The 15,642-nt window shown below is 38.3% G+C and overlaps 1 pseudogene; it reads left to right on the top strand.

Annotated features, from left to right (window-relative positions):
- Positions 1-1,200: 1,200 nt before the first annotated feature.
- LOC138142526 (ubiquitin carboxyl-terminal hydrolase isozyme L3-like) lies at positions 1,201-6,305 on the top strand (annotated as a pseudogene).
- Positions 6,306-15,642: the final 9,337 nt, after the last annotated feature.

The following is a 15,642-nucleotide window of genomic DNA, read 5'->3' as shown; positions in this document are numbered from 1 at the left end:
ACCCACCTGACAAAATATGATATAAACACAAAGGACTCATACTTGAACACATACTCAGTTAATATAACTTTTCTGCTCTATCTAGCACTATCTATCTATGTACCCTGGAATCAGGTTAAGGTTGAGGCCTCCCACAAGAGGAAAATATTCAGGGTCCATGGGTCTTATGCCTGGACCTATATAGTAATCTTCAGACCTGGGTTCAAGTCCCACCTCAGATACTCACTAGCTGAGTGATTCTGGGTAAGTCCCATAACCTCTCTGGGTTTCAGTTTCCTCATCTGGGAAATGAAGGGTTTGGATGTGATGACCTCTAAGATCCCTTCCAGCTCTAGATCAATGAACTTGGTTGAAGCCCATGACATAATTCCCCACCCCCTGGAAGGCAAATCCAGGAAAATCTACCTTTGGAGAGTCCTTACCTTCCCAAGGTCCTATACCCCGTTTTACACTTATAGTACTAGCCTGGCCCACCAGAAAGGAAAAGAACTGAAGGTAAATAGAAATCTTTCTTCTAGGAAACCTACATAGTCTACACAATTCATAGGACTAATAAAAGGCAAGGTCTGGAGATTGGAATTCTTCTTAATCTAAACCCTTTCTAACCTCCAAACACAAAAAATCTAGACACCAAAAGTGCTTAAAATGTGCTGCCATTACCCTGGTTCCCAATTCTTGCCATCTTCCCTCAGGATTCCATTCCCCAGGGCTATTATTGTGACTCTGTCTGCCCACCACACCTGCACAGCTGTCTGAAAACAGTCAGATTTGATGTACCATCTCTATCCAAAGTGATTTCATGCAGTATAAACCAAGGTTCATTCTTTTTCTTAGCAAGTCATTTCTTATCTCTTGGCTGTATGCAGAACAACTGGGTTTGAGTTCCTTCTGGGCTATTTATTAACTGTATGATTTTTCCCTCTGGGAGCCTTAGTGTTCCTACCTATAAAATGGGGAGCTTGTTATGCGGATCCAATGAGATAACAGGTGTGAGGCAGATCACAGACAGCCATCCTCCCAAGGCAGTCTTTGTGCCTTGCCAAGGTGTTGCCATGATGGTAAATGATGGGGTTAGGAGAGAGATTTGGATGATTTTCTAAAAATTTCACCATCTTACATTTATCATAAGCACAATAGAAATGCCACATTTGGTCACCATCAACAGCCCATCCAGAAACTCCTAGGTCCTAAGGAAGCAGCATGAGGTCTTTGGGCATCTGGGGGAGGCCAGAGCAGGAGATGCTACTGGGAGGAGGGGCGGCGCAGAAAGAGGAGGCTGAGGGTAACACACAAACTCTCCTCTTGATACTCACTTGCATCTGGCCCTGATGAGGGAACCACTGGACCCCAAACCATTTGTAGACTGAGGGTGCACATGATCACTGTTTTCAAGACCCTGAAGAGCCATCATACAGAAGAGGGATTAGGCTGGCCGACTGTCCCAGAGGACAGAATTGAACAGTGAGTAGTACTTGCTGAAGCAGATTTTAGTTCAATATCAGGAATGACTCAGAGCTGTGCCTAAAAGGAATGGACTGCCTTGGGAAACAGTCGTTTCCCCTTCAGCCTGGATATGTCCGCATAGGTCCAGATCTAGCTCTGAAAACTTGTAATTTCAAAACAGACCCTTGTGAAACAGTGCTGATTGCTGGCCATTGGGAGTTTTCATTTAAACTGGAACAGGAAATGAATGAATGAAAAAGCATTTATTAAGTGCCTACTATATATAAAGCTCCAAGGATACAAATATAAAAAGAGACAGTCCCTGCCCTCAAGGAACTTATATTTAATAAGTAGCCATCATTTATACAGCTTTTACCAGGCATTGTGCTGTTTCATGATTATCATTTCATTTGATCCTCCAAATAACTCTGGGAGGTAAATTCTATTATTGCCTCCATTTTACAGATGTGAAAATTGGGGCAAATAGAAGTTAAGTGACCAGCCACACAGCTAGCATCTGAGGCCAGATTTGAATTTGAGTCTTCCTGATTTTGAGCCCAGTAGTCTATCCATTGAGCCACCTACCTGCCTCAGTCTGTAATAGAGAAAGATGGCACATGTCAGGGAATAGTGCCCAGGGGAGGGACTTTTGATTTGAGAAGTCACCGAGATGATAATTTGATGTATGTGGCATGTCAAGAAAGGTAGAAACACCAGGGAAGATTTTCCTGCCTTTTTTCATTCACACAATAGAGTGGAAAGAGTCCCAGCCTTACTGTAATCAATATCCATCCCCTGGCTTCAGTCAGGAGATCTGCCACCCACTCAATGTGTAAACTCAACGGAAGTGATTTCCTTCTTCTGGGCGTTAGTTTACTCTTTTGTAAAATGAGAATTCATTCTCTTTCATTCATTTGGAACCACTGTTGTTTAACCTGATTTAAGTATAAATTCACTGAAAAGCAGAATGTTTGGTCTTAAACTCTATGTTTCCATTTCTACTCCAAACAACACAGCTTTGGACTCTCCCCGCCATCCTGTCCTTTTCATTTGCTAGGCATGGTCTAGTGGGATCCAGGTCTGAAGGCAGCTGAGCTGTCTGTTGTCCATCTATTCCTATGTGACTTGCAACATTTTAAAAATTACCTTTGGTCACCAAAGTTTATCAGCATCTTCATTTATAGATGAGGAAATTGAGATCCATAAAAGGGAAGTGACTGGTCCAAGATTATTTGACGTAGGCAGGACTGCATGACATTGATAGAAGGTTATTTTTGTTTGTTTGGTTTGGTTTTTTTAGGACTGCCATTTATTTCCTGAACTCCTTAGCATGGTGACATGACCAGTCTGTGCAATATTGCTTCTCTTTCCAATTACAGAAAAGTATGAAGTACTCAGAATAAGAGAGGGAGAAAAAAATAAAATCGGAAGATATCATGAAATCAGTATATTATTTCATGAAGCAAACCATCAGTAATCTGTGGAACAACTGGGCTGATAAACGCCATTGCTAACTGAATTTTGCATCTGGATCAACATTGAACAAGTTCTTAGAAGAATTTCTACATATTAGTCTGGAGGAAAGAGCCAGATACCTAGAAAAATGTGAAGCTATTTGAGCTACTCATGAATTGAGTGCCCACAAAGAATGAACAGAAGCACCAAGCATAGATGAAAAAGTAGATTTGTGTTTTATTGTATTAGTTCATGTAGATGGACATCTCTATGAATTAGATGGATACAAGCCATTTCTTTTTTTATACTCTATTTTTATTAATAAATGCTTATTGAATTGAATGATAGTAGTACATTGTTTTTTATCACTTTCCCCCAAAAAAGCAAGGTTGTTAATTGGGTTCTGAGAAGCACACAGGCTTATTCTTTTTTTAAATTAAATTTTATGTTTATTTTTAGTTTTACATCATTCATTTCCACAAGATTTTGAGTTACAAATTTTTTTCCCCTGTCTTTCCCCTACCCACCCCCCAACACAGAGATCTCACTGTATACCCCCTCCCCCAGTCCGCTCTCTCCTATATCCTGCTCCATCCCCCCTCTGACGTTCCAGTAGGGCAAGATGGATCTATATACCCCAGTGCCTGTATATCTTATTTCCCAGTTGCATGTAAATAATAATAATACATATATATTTTAAACATTTGATTTTAAAACTTTCAATTCCAGATTCATTCCCTTCCTCCCTCATCACCCACCCTTACTGGGAAGATATGCAATTCAATATAGATTGTACATGTGTAGCTATGCAAAACATTTCCATAGTGGGTATATTGTGAAAGACTTACTATATTTCCCTCCATCCTATCCTACGCCCCTCCCCCATTCTATTCTCTACTTTGACCCTGTCCCTTTTCAAAAGTATGTGCTCCTAACTTCCCTCCCCTGCAACCTGCCCTTCCCTCCTCATCCCCCTTCTCGTCCCCTCCCCCCCTACTCTCCTGTAGGGTGAGATACCCTATTTAGTGTGTACGCCAAATTCAATGAGAGTAAGGTTGACCCATTCCCTTTTGCCTTCCTGTTCTTCCCCTCCATTATAACAGTTTTCCTTACCTCTTCTATATGAGATAATTTACCCCATTCTGTCTCTCCCCATCTCCTCTCATCATATTCCTCTCTCACCTCTCAATTTCACCTTTTAAGTATCATCCCTTCCTATTCAATTGGTCTTGTGCCCTCTGTCTATGTATACCTGTACACATATATACACATACTTACATATGTATTCATATGCCCATATACCCTCCTATATAGACAATGTATAAATATACACATTTATATTCCCTTCAACTATTCTCATACTAAGAAAAGTTTCATAAGTTACAATGATCATTTTTCCTTGTAGGAATGTAAATAGTTAAACTTTGATAAGTTCCTTATGATTTCTTCTCCCTGTTTACCTTCTCATGCTTCTCTTGCTTCTTGTATCTGAATGTCAAATTTTCTATTCTCCTCTGGATTTTTCATCAAGAATGTTTGGCAGTCCTCTATTTCATTGAATGACCATATTTTCCCCTGAAACATGATACTCACTTTTGCTGGGTAGGTGATTCTTGGTTTTAATCCCAGCTCCTTTGATTTACAGAATGTCATATTCCAAGCCCTTCTATCCCTCAGTGTAGAAGCTGCCAGGTCCTGTGTTATCCTGATTGTATTTCCACAATATTCAAATTGTTTCTTCTTGGCTACTTGTAATATTTCCTCCTTGATCTGGGAACTCTGGAACCTGGCTATATATTTCTGGGAGTTTTCTTTTTGGGATCTTTTTCAAGAGATGATCAGTGGATTCTTTCAACCTCTATTTTGCCCTCTGGTTCTAAAACATCAGGGCAATTTTCCTTGAGAATTTCTTGAAGGATGATTTCTAGGTTCTTTTTTTGATCATGGCTTTCAGGTAGTCCAATAATTTTTAAATTATCTCTCCTGGATCTATTTTCCAGGTCAGTGGTTTTTCCAATGAGATATTTCACATTGCTTTCTATTTTTTTCATTTGTTTGGATCTATTTAATAGTATCTTGATTTCTCATAAAGTCACTAGCTTCCATTTGCTCCAATCTAATTCTGAAGGAATGATTCTCTTCAGTGAGCTTTTGACATTCTTTTTCCATCAGGCAGATTCAACTTTTTAAGGCATTCTTCTCTTCATTGGCTTTTTGAGCTTCTTTTGCCATTTGAGTTAGTCTATTTTTTAAGGTGCTATTTTCTTCAGTCAGGTTGTTGATTCTTCTTTCATGATTTCCTTGAATCATTCTCTTTTCTCTTCCCAATTTTTCCTCCACTTCTCTTATTTGGTTTTCAAAATCCTTCTTAAGCTTCTCTATGGCCTGTAACCAGTTTATATTTTTCTTGGAAGCTTTTGGTGCAGGAGTTCTGACTTTGCATTCTTCCTCCTGTTCCATGCTTTGATCCTTTTTATCCCCCAAAAAGGAATCCAAAGTCTGATTTCTGTGCTTGCTTTGCTTCCTTTGCTTGCTCATGTTGCCACTCAATTATTTGACTTTTGAGCTTTTTTTTGCCACAGTAGAACTCTGCTTCCAGAGAGGAGAGCTTTGTCCCAAATCGCTGGGGTTTTCTCATCTGCCAGAGCTAGTAGTTGGGTGCCCTCTCTGAAGCCTCCACATGCTCTGGCTCACTGGTCACACACGACAGGACTTCCACCTAGACAGCAATCCAGATACAAGCAGATTAAAGCAAGAGCAATTACCCCTCAGAATGGTCATTTGGTCCCCCTACAATCTGCAGGCCAGTTGCTCTGAAGCAGCCATGTAGCTACAGCCATTGTGCCTCAGCTGCTTCTCCCTCCAGGGGGCAGAGGTCGGACCACACTTATGGATTCCCTGTTCCCAATGTCTACACTGACCTTTCACTTTGTCTTTGGCATTTATGGGTTGATAATTCTGGAAACCATCACAGCTGCTGGCGATTCACTCTCTGGATGTCCCTCTAGCCGGAGCTGGTTGTGCTGCCCTGAGGCTAAAACCTTGGGATCTTGTAGGGCTGGGCTCTGCTCCCAGTGGGCTGCAATGAACCCTTTCTGTCTGCCTGCTGGGCTGTTTTTAGTGGGAGATTTGTTTCTCTCTGTCACTTCGTGGGTTCTGTAGCCCTAAAGTTTGTTTAGAGTAATTTTTTATAGGTATTTGAGGTGGTTATGGGGGGAGAACAGGGAGTTTTCCTGCTTCTATGCCTCCATCTTGGCTCTGCACCCTTCCCCCCCCCCCCCAAGTCATTTCTAATGGGAAAACTAGTATGTTACTTTATTTTAGGATGTATAGAAGTCTGCAAGAAGTTCACGGAAGGTGACTCAGAAGAATTAAGATTTAATGCTGTTGCTCTTTCTGTAGTATAGTGAAAACACCAGTACTATGTTATTTGAAACAAAAATAAGATTCTTCTTGCCATATGCCAATACCCACGAATTTTGATATTTTCCTGATGATACTGACCAATAATAGTTCCTGTAGATTAAATTTTGAATTAATCTGAAAAAAATGGAACAGCCATTTATTTCTGTCACCACAGAAGAAATTCAAGATGCATAAGTGCATACTAGCAAATACAGACTCTTCTTGCTTTATGTAGAAGTACACAAATTTGACTATGCAAAGAATTCCAGAATAAATCTGCATTAAAAAAACCAACACCTGTTAACTTTACTGTACAATATTGTGCTCTTTCTCTCTACTTCTGCCTCTTTGGGATCTTTTCCCCACCAAAAACAAACAACATCCCCCCCAAAAAAACCCTTAAAAATAAATTTTTAAAAAATTCACCCACTTAAAAGCAGAAGAACCAATATGGAGAGACAGCCACTGCTGGGTGGGGGCTTGGCTTGAGACCTCCAAAGCCTACAGAGGAGAACTTTGCCTGCTCTGCCCACCTATGTGCTTGTCCAGCCTGTGTCTGATCTCAGAGCACTTGAGTACCTCAAGTCTGTGTCACCCCTCCAGGGCTCCCCGCCTCCCTTCCTTTCCATACAGTTAGGGCCCCACATGACTGGCCCCAAGCTGGAGTGTTTCTTCTCCTGCTGTCACTTCTCTGTCCCTGACTCCCAAATATCCTTGAACTGTGTGCTGGTCCCCTCCCTACATACTGCTTTCCTTCTTCCCTTCTCCACATCAAGTCTGGGGCTATCCACATTAAGTAAAAATCACTTTAGGCAGAGGTTTGCAGAAAGGTCCATTTACGTAAAGCAAGAATTATCTGTACTTAAGCAATGATATAAATATATATAATTATATTACATTATATTTATTATATTACATTGTTTTGGGGGGAGTAAGGATTTTCATTTTTATCTTTAAATCCCAAGCAGTGCCTGGAATAGAGAAGGCACTTAAGAAAGATTTGTTGATTTGATTTTTCTTTTTTTTTTTTTTTACTAAAATGCAGGTCTCCTGAACTTAAATCTGGAATACTTTCTGCTGCATGATTCTGTCTCCATTAATGGTGAGTTGAGAAGAAGCAGGGTGGGGTGGTAGAGATCATGTAGGTTATGAAGCTAGGAAAACCTGGATTCAAATCTGGATTGTGTTACCTGCTGTGTTCTCCTTTCTCTGGGAAGGTCTGTTCCCTCCTGTGTGAAAAGAGGGTGTTGGACTAGTGGAATTCAAAGGTCCATTGTAGCTCTAAATCCTAAGATGGTAGTACCTGGAGGCTGACTTGCTGGTTTTAACCCAGTCTTTTTTTAAAGAGGTGCAAGATAAAATCATAGCCAATTAAAAAAAAAAAAAACAAACCAACACAACCTTTTTGCCTGAAGTCTATTATCCTAGCTCCTCCCTGGGTAATGGAGTACAATCAGCCCTATAGAGAGTATAGCTTCCCTTGGGCATCAGAGGAGTTGAACAAACTAAGCTCAGCCCCCCCTGGTGTTTTCTCCTCACTTTCCACTGCCTACCCCCCCCCCCCCCAACCTCTGCTCATTTTGTCTCCTCACAGACAGGCCATTCATTACTCTCCTTATGGGAGACTGGGATGGAGAAGGTAGACTCTGGCTTGGTCATAAATCCTCAGTCTCACAAGAGCTCAACTCCAGCAGGGGACCAGATGGACCTGTCTGCTAGCTACCAGCCTTCATTAATCCTACAGGCCAGTAGACAGCATGGAGATTTAGGGGTCCCAGAAGGGGAGTTCAAACACCCAAGCAAGGACAGGTGAAGACTAAAAATGACCCTGACATCTTAAGTACACCTTGGTGGCCATCTTGGCCCATCACTCCCATTATAATGCTATTTAATGGCAGGGTCCACTGTCCCTCCCTGTTTCTACAAATCAGAAATCTATGGTTCCCAGTCCTTGTTGGTTCACTTCTCTGATGTCTGCTATCCAATGGTATCAGTGGTCCCTTTTGAGGTTATTCTTTCCCTTACCCCTTTCCCTCTTTTTTGTTCAATAGGCAGGACTTTGACCAATAATAGTTCCTGTAGATTAAACTTTGAATTAATCTGAAAAAAGTGGAACAGCCATTTATTTCCATCACCACAGGAGAAATTCAAGACTCCTAAGTGCACACTAGCAAAAACAGACCCTTCTTGCTTTATGTAGAAGTACACAAACTTGACTATGCAGAGAATTCTGAAATAACTAAAATAAAAAAAACCCAACACCTGTTAACTTTACTGTACAATATTGTGCTCTTTCTCTCTACTTCTGCCTCTCTGGGTTCTTTTTCCCACCAAAAACAAATAAACAAACAAAAACCCCAAATAAAAAGCCCTTAAAATAAATTTTAAAAAATTCATCCACTTAAAAGCAGAAGAACCGATGTGGAGAGACAGTCACTGCTGGGTGGGGGCTTGTCTTGAGACCTCCAAAGCCTACAGACCTCCAAAGCCTACTTTTGCCTGCTCTGCCCACCTATGTGCTTGTCCACCCTGTGTCTGATCTCAGAGCACTTGAGTACCACTAGACTGTCACCCATCCCACAGATTGAAATGAAGGAGGCAGAAACCTACTTTTATCACCTTATCTATGATGCTTTCAGCAGAGGAAAACACAGGAATACACATGCAACCATCTGTCCTTAAAACAAGTAGATAAAGTGTAAGACTTTCCTACTGACTTTTCTGACATTTCACTGAATTGTCCAATGGTCAATTCTATTTTCTGGAGCCTTCTGTTTCCATCATTTATAGGCATGAGTGATGCAGATTTATAATTGATAGGCTATTGTCTTGTTGTGGCTTCTTTTCCCAGAATTGTCCTTGTTCCATCATTCCCATCTGGCATTTGTCCATTCTTGACTATCTGTTACTCCCTGCCCAGGTGTTGATAATTAAAGTGTTAGCTGCTAGCTAAGGAGTTTTCTAGTCAGTCAGTGACCTTTCCCAAAGATAGCTGCATTTTAATAGGGGGCCCTCAAAGAATGGCTTCAAACTCAATGGGAAGGGGCCCTAGTGTTGTAATGAGAGACAGCTGCTGGCCCTGATATCTCTTCTGAGCTCCTTTGTGCCTTTCATTCTTCCAACTTTAAAATGACAGTAGCACTTGATCCACAATCTTCCTTCTCACCTAACCCTTTCAACCCTAACCCTACCATCATTCATAGGGACATCAATGTTCATATTAAAGTTCAACAGCTCTATAATTTCTCAATCTTGTTGGCCCCAGCAACCTTCCCTCTACCCTCCATTTTAGCCGTATCCTGACATGGTCACATTTTATTCTTTGCCATCTTTTGAAATTGTGCCATCTCCAAGATCCTGACCAAAGGCGATACTGATGATTTAATCAATTGAATAAATTAATGAATGATTAGACATTTTACTATCTTATTAACTATCCTAGAATCTCTTGTACCCTTGACCTTCTGCCATTCTTGGCTTACATTCTTGGTCACCCTGGGTAACCTCCACATATATAACCTCCAATATAATTTTTCAGTTCATCCTCTAGGGCACTTGATGATCATTGGAGAAAGTCATGAAGTTTTTAAATAAATTCATATAAGGTAAATATTTCATGAATACTCTCAGCTCAATCCTCCCTTTCTGAAGCTCTACATTTGACTCCCTATCCCATTCTCCATATTAGCTTTTCTAAAACTCTTCCCTCTTCCCTTAAACCTCTTACTGTACTAACATCCTCCACACTTATAACAGATGATTTAGACTAATGTACTACTGAGAAGACTGAAGATATCTGACTTGAACTTCCCCAGGTCCCATCCAGCACTCAACATTTCTCATCATCACCTATTCTTCTCTCCTCTAGTCATACAATAAGAGCTAGCCCTGCATCCTTGATCTCATTCCCAGCTGCTTCCTCCAGGATCTTGCTCCAGCAGTCACATCTTTTCTATGCACCTCCTATTTCTTCCTTTCCACTAGATAGGCTCCTTCCCATGTACCTGCAAACATGTTTGTCTCCTTAAATTCATAAAAACTTTTCCTTGGCCCTTCCATCCCATTCAGTTACTGATCTTATCTTTTTCCTCCCTTTTACTTCCAACAATTCTAAAAAAATAGTTATTTAAACCGGAGGCTTTAATTTCCCTACTTCCCATTCTTTTGCAATCTGGTGTCTGCCCCACTGTTTTACCAAGTCCTTTTCTGATCTGTCCAATTGTCAATGCTTTCACCTTTGCTGAAACTATTTTGAGTTTCTTTGTGTATAATTTGAATTGACTTATCTTTGTACATGTTGCATGCTCCCCAGTATGACATAAATTCCTTAAGAGCTGGGACTGCTATATCCCTTGTGACTAGCATAGCACCTTGTTCATAGGTTTTTGTAAATGTTTGTGGAATCAAAAGTTTACTTTCTAGTTGCCAAATCTAATGGCCTCTTTTTTTTCCAGTCCTGATCTTTCTTGACCTCTATATAGATTTGATGCTGTTGACCATGCCCACTTACTGAATACTCAATTCTCCACTGGCTTCAGAACTACTTTCCTAATGCTTCTCCTATCTCTCTTACTCTTTCTTCCCTGTCTTATTCACTGGTTTCTAATTCTCTTCCCTCCCCACTCCTACTCCTCCCTCTTCTCTTTATCCCTCTCCTCCCTTCTCTCTTCTTTCCTCTTCCTTTTCCCTTCCCTTCTCTTCCTCTCTACTTTCTCCTTTAGCAATATCCTTTTATTTTCTCAGCTGTAGTCACCACCTCCATACAGATAACTCACAGATCCATATCACTGGCCCTGTTTTCTTTTCTCAACATCTTTCCCCCTAACTCCAAACATCTGCAGGCCATCTCTATCTGGATATACCACTGGAACCTCAAACTCAACATGTCTCAAACCTTCCCCTTTATCTTTTTCCCTTAACCTCTTTCTTTGACTTCCCTATTTCTGTCAGAAGTACCAATGGTCCCCCCACTCTACTATGGTTGAAATCTTGGAGTTATCTTTGAGTTTTCATTTCCCAACTGCCCTCATTCAATTAATCAACAATTCCCATGGACTGTACCTCTAAAGCAATTTGCTTTGGTCCTCTCTTCTCTATTGGCATTGTTACCACCCCCGTCTTGGGCTTTTGCAATATTTTTTTCTTTCTTTTTAAAAGTCAGTTTTAAATTTTTTTTTCTGTTTTAAGCTCTCTCTTCTACTCGCCTTGCCTTTCCCAGCCCAGGAAAAAGCAAGAAAAATAAAATCCATTACAAATATGCAGAGTCATGCAAGACAAATGTCCACATTAGCCACGTTAAAAAAAATTTAAAAGGGAGAAATAGAAAGAAAGACCAAAAAAATGTATTTCAGACTGTATTCTGAGCCCATCAGCTCTCTATCTGGAGGTGGATAGCATCATGAGTCCTTTGAAATTGTGATGGGTCATTATGTTGGTCATAGTTACTATGTCTTTCAAAGCTAATTATCCTTACAATATTGCTTACTGTGTAGATTGTTCTCCTGGTCCTGTTCACTTCACACTGCATCAGTTCTTAAAGTCTTCCCAGGTTTCTCTGGAATCTCTCCCTTCATAATTTCTTATAGCACAGTAGTATTCTATCACATTTAAATAAAACAACTTGTTTAGCCATTCCCCAATTGATGGGCATCTCCTCAGTTTCCAAATCTTTGCCACCACAAAAGGAACTTCTATATATACTTGCATATATGAGTTCTTTTTTTGATTTCTTTGGGTGATAGCCCTAGTAGTTGTATTTCTGAGTCAAAGGGTATGCACAGTTTAATAGCCTTTTAGGCATAGTTTCAAATTGATTTCTAGAATGATTGGAATAGTTCAATACTCCACCAACAATGTATAGCGTGCCTGTTTTCTCACACTCCCTCCACCATTTGTCATTTTTTTTTTGTCATCTTAGTCAATATGATAGATGTGAGGTGGTATCTTAGAGTTGTTTTTAATGTGCATATCTCTAATTATTGATGACATAGAGCACTTAAAAATGTAACTCTTGATAGCTTTGATATCTTTTTCTGAAAACTTTATTCATATTCTTTGACCATTTTATTAATTGGGGAATTAATTTTATTCTTGCAAACTTGACTGAGTTCCCTATGCATTTTTGAAATGAGACCTTTATCAAACACACTTGCTGCAAAGATTTCCCCTCCCCTCCAGGTTCTTGCTTTTCTTTTAATCTGTTGCATGGGTTTTGTTATTGAAAAACTTAAATTTTTATAGTTAAAATTATATCTTACCTCCTGTGAACCTTTCTGTCTCTTGTTTGGCTATAAACTCTTCCCATATCCATAGATCTGATAGGTAATTTCTTCTCTCGTCAACTAATTTGCTTATGATGTCACTCTTCATATCTAAATCATGTATCCAAATTGAGCTTATCTTGTTATATGGTGTGAGATGTTGGTTTATGCCTGGTTTCTGCCAGACCACTGTCCAGTTTTCCTAACAGTTTTTGTCAAATAGTGAATTTGAATAGCTAGGATCTTTGAGTTTATCAAAGAGTTAGTATATTTATTTGCGTCTGTATATTGTATACCTAATCTGTTCCACTGATCAACTTCTCTACTTCTTACACAGTACCAATTTTTTTTTCCATTTTGGAGGGCAATTGGGGTTAAGTGACTTGCCCAAGGTCACACAGCTAGTTTTTGTGTTAAGTGTTGGAGGCCAGATTTGAACTCAGGTCCTCCTGACTCCAGGCTGGTGCTCTATTCACTGCACCGTGACCTAGCTGCCCCTCCAAATTGTTTTTATGATTACAACTTTGTAGTGTAATTTGAGATTTGGTACTGCTAGGCCTTCTTCCTTGCCAATTTTTCCATTGATTCCCTTGTTATTCTTGATCTTTTTTTTCTCCAGATGAATTTTATTATTGTTTTTTTTTCCCTAGCTCCATGAAGTAATTCTTTGGTGGTTTGATTGGTATGTCACTGAGTAAGTAAATTAATTTAGATAGTATTGTAATTTTTATTATATTGGCTTGGCCTACCCTTGATCAAGCTAATATTTCTTCATTTATTTAGATCTGTCTTTATCGGTGTAAAGATTGTTTTGTAATTGTGTTCATATAGCTCCCATGTGTGTCCTGGAAGGCAGAATCCCAAGTATTTCATATTGTCTACAGTCATTTTAAATGGAATTTCTCTTTCTCTCTCTTCCTGCTGGATTTTGTTGGTAATATACAGATATATTGATAATTTGTGTGGGTTTATTTTATATCCTGAAACTTTTCTGAAGTTGTCAATCATTTCAATTAATTTTTTAGTTGACTCTCAATGGTTCTTTAAGTAAACTATCATGTCATCTGAAAAAGTGATAGTTTCATTTCCTCTTTGCCTATGTTTCTTCCTTTAATTTCTGTAGCTAGCATTTCTCGTATAATATTGAAAAGTAATAGCAATAATGGACATCCTTGCTTCCCTCCTGATCTTATTGTAAATGTTGCTAGCTCATCCTCATCATAGATGGTGCCTGCTCTTGGTTTTAGAGAGACACTATTTATCATTTTTTTTAAGCAATTGGGGTTAAGTTATTTGCTCAAGGTTACATGGCCAGTCAGGAAAGCTTAATTTATTCCTGTGTTTTTAGTGTTTTTTTTTAAATAGGAATGACTTTTATTTTTTAAAAAGTTTTTCCCGCATCTGTTGAAATAATAATGTGATTATAGTTTTTTTATAATTGATGTGACCACTTATGTTTATAATTTTCCTAAAATTGAACCATCTCTGTATTTTTGGTATAAATGCAGCTTGGTTGTAGTGTATGATCTTTGTGATATATGGCTGTAGTCTCCTTGCAAATATTTTATTTATTCATTTTTTGCATCAGTATTCATTAAGAAAATTGATCTATAGCTTTCTTCTCTGTATTGACTCTCCTTGGTTTAGGTATCAAGACAATATTTGTGTCATAGGAGGAATTTGGTAGAACTACTTCTTTACCTATTCTTTATCTACATATCTTTACTTATGTAGCAATGAAATGAATTGTTCTTTAAAACAATTTTGGTACAATTCTCTTGTAAATCCTTCTGGTCCTAGGATTTTTTTCTTAGGAAGCTCGTTTATGACTGGTTTAGTTTCTTTTTCTAAGATGTGATTACTTAAATATTCTATTTCTCTTTTCATTAATCTGGGCATTTATATTTTTACAAATATTAATAAATTTCCCCCAGGCCATTAATTTTATTAGCATATATTTGGGCAAAATAGCTACTAATAACAGCTTCTATTTCCTCTTCATAATTTGTGATATAATTTTATTCATAAATTTTCATAATTTTCATTTTTTATGCTGACAATTTGATTTTCTTTCTTTTTAAAGATATCAAATTAGCAAATGGTTTTATTGCATTAAAAAAAGACCCTTTATTTATTGGTTTTGTTTATTGGTTTCAAGGGTTTTTTTTTTTTTACCTGTCAGTTTTGTTTTTCATTCCTTTGATTTTTCTGGATTTCAATTTTGGTATTTAATTGGATGCTTCTAATTTGTTGTATTTTCTTTTTAGCTACATACCCAATTTGTTGAGCTGGTGTTTCTCTCTTTTATTGGTATAAGCATTTAGAGATATAATTTTCACCTTAAGTACTGCTTTGGCTATATCCTGTGAATTCTGGCATGTTGTCTCGTTGTCATTATCTTTAATAAAATTATTGATTATTTCTATGATTTGTTCTTTGACCTAGTCATGTTTTAGGATTTGGTTATTTAGGCCCTTAACTAAATTTTAATCTATGCCTCAAAGATCCTGTACCAAATATATTTTTTATTGAATTATAGTTAGAAAAAGGTATATTTAATACTTCTACCTTCCTGCATTTGTTTGTGGGGTTTTTAATGCCCTAATTACATGGTCAATTTATGTGAAGGTGCCATGCATAGCTGATAAATAGGTATACTCCTTTCTATTCCTATTCAATATTCCCCAGAGATCTATCATATCTAACTGTTAAAAATTCTATTCATCTCCTTAACTTCTTTCTTGTTTATTTTATGGTCAAATTTATGTAGGTCTGAGGGGGAGCTAATTGAGGCCCCTTACTAGTATATTTTTACTGTCTATTTCACCCTATTATTTATTAAAATTTTCCTTTAAAAATTCAGTGGATTTGGAATTTCTTTAAGAGTTCAATATTTCTATTAATTCATTGTCTATGGTATCTTTTAGCAAAATGAGATTTTCCTATTTATTTCTTTTAATTAGATCTATTTTTGCTTTTGCTTTTTCTGAGGTCATGATTGCCACTCCTGTCTTTTTTTTTAACCTCTATGTGTGTCTTTCAAGTGTGTTTCTTGTAAGCAACATATTGTAGGATTCTG

This window comes from Petaurus breviceps, unplaced genomic scaffold (genome assembly GCF_028583685.1).
Source record: "Petaurus breviceps papuanus isolate PSGF00001 unplaced genomic scaffold, PetGlider_PUasm1.0 90591, whole genome shotgun sequence".
NCBI classification, from domain to species: domain Eukaryota; kingdom Metazoa; phylum Chordata; class Mammalia; order Diprotodontia; family Petauridae; genus Petaurus; species Petaurus breviceps.
This window is presented reverse-complemented; position numbering and strand designations above follow the sequence as displayed.